The following is a 5,000-nucleotide window of genomic DNA, read 5'->3' as shown; positions in this document are numbered from 1 at the left end:
ATTTGCTGAAAATTGAGAAAATCGAGTATCGGGCAGTCATTAAGTATCTTCTTCTGAAAGGCATGTCTCCATCTGAAATCCATAAGGATATGGTCCAAACCTTAGGGGAGGATAGCCCTTCATATGCCACTGTCAAACGCTGGGTTGCTGAATTCAAGCGTGGCAGAGATAGCGTCAAAGATGAACCAAAGTCAGGCAGGCCGTCGACAGTGACCACACCGGAAAACATTGATCACGTCCTTGAGATGGTGATGGAGGATAGAAAACTGTCATCTCGTCAGATAGCAACGAGGATGGGCATCTCCCAGGAGCGAGCTGTCAACATTCTGACCAATGAGCTTGGCATGTCAAAGGTCTCGGCTCGCTGGGTGCCTCGTCTTTTGACCCCAGATCAGAAGAGAACACGGCGAACCATGTCTGCTGAAAATCTGGAGCTGTTTGAAGCAGATCCGGAAGATTTTATGGCACGATTTGTTACCATGGATGAGTCCTAGGTCCATCACTACCAGCCAGAGACGAAGGAACAGTCAAAGCAGTGGAAGCATGCCTCTTCTCCCACCCCAAAAAAAGCCAAAGTCACGGTCTCAGCAGGGAAGGTGATGGCGTATTTTTTTTTTTTTTTTTTTTTTTTTTTTTTTTTTTTTGGGGGGGGGGTGATGCACATGGTGTCTTGCTAGTGGACTACCTCTCAAAGGGTCACATCATCACTGGGGAATACTACGCTGATCTACTAAGAGAGCTGCGTAAGAAAATCAGGGAGAAAAGGCCAGGAATGCTGACAAAAGGGGTCATGTTCCACCAGGGCAATGCTCCGGCACACACCTCGGTAGTGGCGATGACAACAATCCATGACTGTGGGTTCCAACTCATCCCCCACCCACCCTACTCACCAGATTTGGCACTCTCCGACTTCCATCTGTTTCCAAACATGAAAAAAAATCTGGCTGGACGGCGCTTCACCACAAATGACGAAGATATGGACGCTGTGGACACCTACCTCCAAGACCAAGATTCAGAGTTCTACAACAGGGGGATAAAAGCCCTTCAGCACCGATGGAGGAAGTGTGTGGACTTGCAGGGGGACTATGTTGAAAAATAAAAGATTGGAATAATTGTAGTGGCTATTATTCTCTGGAGGCTCAATACTTTACATTCACCCTAAACGTCTCATACTCTGTGGGGAAATATGTTCTTTTTCAGGTCTCTTCTATAACTGTATTTCTTGGTTTTCTTTCTGTGTCCTCTTGTATCTTTACCATCCCATTTTATTAGATCCTCTCTATCAATAGTTTCTAGTTTCTATGCCTTTCATGATTCTATAAATAGTTATCAAGTCTCCTCTCTCTCTTCTTTGCTCTAATATCTGAAGCTCAAGTTTTGCTAGTCTCTCTTCATATGATAGTTCTGAGAGTGTTGGTGCCAATTTCGTAATTGCTCTTTGTATTCTATCAAGTTTTTATATATATATATATATATATATATATATATATATATATATATATATATATACATATATATATATATATATATATTGTACTTGGTGACCACGTTGTTGCTGCATAGTCCAATCTTGGTCTTATCAAAGTGACTAGTATTTTCTTCACCATTTCTTCGTCCAGGTATGTAAATGCCACTTTGATTATTCTTATGAAATTATAAGTTTCTCCATTTTTTTTTATATGTTTCTCAGGGGACATATTATTCACAATAATGACTCCTAGGTCCTTCTCATTTTCTACTTTCTTATTTTTTTCCTCTCCCAATTTATATGATCCTACTATTCTTTTTTTTGCTTCTTCCAAATTCCATTTTACTACACTTCTTAATATCAAATTCCATCTTTCACTTCCTACTCCACTCCCACACTTTATTAAGATCACTCTGCAGTGACTCACAATCTTCTTCAGTGTTCACTTTTTTCAACAATTTTGCATCATCCGCAAAGAGGACCACACTGGAAATAAGCGTACATGCTTTTTGTGTTATCCTCGGCAATTTACATTTATTATTTCGAACTATGTGTTATTGTCTTTATTTGCACTTCCTGTACATTGATTCATTGCAAAATAAAGTCTATCTATCTATCTATCTATCTATCTATCTAAAGAAGCTAATATACCTTTCAATTCCTTTATCCATAACATTAATATATATAGTAAACATTATTGGGGCTAGAACTGTTCTTTGTAGAACTCCACTAATCACTTCATCTCAATTAGAATGTTTGTCTCTTATCACCACTCTCATTTTTCTTTCATGCAAGAAGTCTTCCATCCACTTCAGCAGTTTGCCCTGTATTCCTCCTGTACTTTCTAATTTCTTTAGCAATTTCATATGTGGTACCTTGTCAACGGCTTTTTTCGGGTCTAGAAATGCACAACCAGCCCATCCATCTCTTTCTTGCATGACATCTATTAGCCTTGAATAAAAACACATTAGGTTTGTGACGCATGATCGTCCTTGTCTAAATTCAAATTGCCTTGGATTTAGTACGTTGTTTTTTTCCAAATGCCTTACTCATCTAATTTTGATAATTCTTTCACAAATTCTCGCTATCGTACTTGTAAGAGAGACCGGTCTATAGTTAGTAGGGTCTTCCTTGTTTCCCCCTTTATATATTGGTACTATATTTGCTCTTTTCCAATCTTCTGGAACTTTTCTTTCTTTCAATGAACTGTCTATTACACTATGTATTTTGACTGTTAGTTCATTCTTCCATTCTCTCAAAATCCAATTTGCCATTTCATCTGGTCCATGTGAGTTTCTGACATCGAGATTACTCAAGTGATTCATTATTTCTTTCCTTGTTACTTCTATCTCTTTTATAGGGGGGACTTCCTCAATTATTATTATTATTATTATTATTATTATTATTATTATTATTATTATTATTATTATTATTATTATTATTATTATTATTATTATTATTATTATTATCATTATTATTATTATTATTATTATTATTATTATTATTATTATTATTATTATTATTATTATTATTATTATTATTATTATTATTATTATTATTATTATTATTATTATTATTATTATTATTATTATTATTATTATTATTATTATTATTATTATTGTTATTTTTATTATTATTATTATTATGTCTGGGGTATTGGCTGCTTGTTATTGTGGCAAAGTAGCATGCAGTCGATACTTTAGGGTCTATATGGGGCGCCCCTACGGACCAGAGTCACACATCATTTTGTCTATGATAGAAGAAATTCTGTTCATAGAGAAATGATGACACTTTTATACTATGACTGTCCCTCCGTTATGCTGTCCCCCAACCCCTTGTTGCTGTCCTGTACCATTTCTCTGAGTATTCTCTTTCTGATTGGGGGAATTCCCTGTGGTGGGGGAAAAGAATACTGCCACCAAGTTTTCCCACTTGGATCGTAAGAGGCGAGAAGAAAGGGACGGGGAGAGGGACTAGGCATCCTTCTCCCTGTAGCCCCAAGGGGCAATTTCCTAAAAGAAAAAGAAAAGGCATAAGGGGTGCTGGCGGGCCTCGGGCCAGCACCCTAAGGTTTGGGTCTTTTAATGTGCGTGGATGTGGTACAGATGAGAGTAAAAGGGAAGAGATAGGTAGTATGTTTGTGAGAAGAAAGTTGGATGTGTTGGCTTTGAGTGAAACTAAGTTGAAAGGGAAGGGTGAGTGTATGTTTGGGAGTGTAAGTGGGAGGTTATCAGGAGTGAAGAGAGGGCGAGGGAGGGAAGGGGTGGCTATTCTAGTAAGTGAGGAGATAGGTAAAGGGGTAGTGGAGTGGAAGGAGGTTTCCTCAAGGATAATGTGGATGAAGGTGAAACTGGGAAAGGAGATGTGGGTCTTTGTAAGTGCATATGGGCCGGGCAGTGAAAAGAGCGTGGAAGAAAGGGAGGCCTTTTGGATAGATTTAAATGAGTGCATAGAGGGTTTAGGAAGAAATGTCAATGTAATAGTACTGGGAGACCTTAATGCTAGAGTGGGAAATGATCCAATCGATGGAGTGGTTGGGAAGTGTGGAGTTCCAGGAAAGAATCGTAGTGGAGAGTTGATGGTGGAAATGTGTCTAGAAAGAGAGTTGATGATAGCAAATACAGTGTTTCGGAAGAAAGTCAAGCATAAGTACACATGGGAGAGGGTGGTGGAGGGAAGGGTGGTAGATAGAGCGCTAATGGATTATGTAGTGGTAAATAGGATTATGATAGGAAGAGTTAAGGATGTACATGTGCTAAGGGGAGAGGGTGGGGGAATATCAGATCATTTTTTGGTGGAAGGTAAGTTGAGAGTGGAGGATAGATGGAGAAGGAGGAAAGGGACAAAAGGTAGGGAGGTTCTTAGAGTGAACTCCTTGAATGAAAAAGGAAAAGGAGAAGGAGTACGAAAAGAAGCTGAAGGAGGAGTGGGAGGGAGTAAAGGATAGAGCAGAGATGGGTGTGGAGGAGGAATGGGGATGTTTCAAGGAGGGAGTCTTAAAGTGTGCAAGGATGGTGTGTGTGGAACAAGAAGGACAGGGGGAAATAGAAGAAAGGGTAGTGAATGGTGGGATGAGGAAACAAAGAAGGTTGTAGAAGAGAAGAAGCGAGCATTCACAGATTGGTTACAAAAGAGGACAGGGGAGTCATATGAGACGTACAAAGAAAAGAAAAGAGAAGTAAAGCAAAAGTTAAAGGAGGCAAAGAGGAGAGCAGATGTGAAATGGGGTAGGAGTATGACAGAAAATTTTGAAAGTAATAAAAAGATGTTTTGGAAAGAAATTAAGAGAGGAAGAGGAGGCGAATCAAGTAGGGAAGAAAAGGTAAAAGGTACAGATGGAGAGTTGATAATGGAAGAGATGGCAGTGAGGGGAAGATGGGCAGAATATTTTAGGGAGTTGCTGAATGTGAAGGAGGATAGGGAAGGAAAGATAGCTGCAGTGGGAAATACGAAGAAAATGAGAGTGATGAGTGAGGAGAATGGAGGAGAAATAAGGAAGGATGAGGTGAAGGCAGTTGTAAAGATGATGAAA

At 39.0% G+C, this 5,000-nt stretch overlaps 1 protein-coding gene across 6 annotated transcripts in view; it reads left to right on the top strand.

Annotated features, from left to right (window-relative positions):
- LOC143025502 (carbohydrate sulfotransferase 5-like) overlaps nt 1-5,000 on the top strand; it is a 21,356-nt gene that overhangs the window by 12,908 nt on the left and 3,448 nt on the right. The gene's annotated exons all lie outside the window — the stretch shown is intronic.

This window comes from Oratosquilla oratoria, chromosome 5 (assembly GCF_046742065.1).
Source record: "Oratosquilla oratoria isolate Oo_2021 chromosome 5, ASM4674206v1, whole genome shotgun sequence".
Classification (NCBI taxonomy): domain Eukaryota; kingdom Metazoa; phylum Arthropoda; class Malacostraca; order Stomatopoda; family Squillidae; genus Oratosquilla; species Oratosquilla oratoria.
Note: the sequence above shows the minus strand (reverse complement) of the source record. Positions and strands in the feature narration are given on the sequence as shown.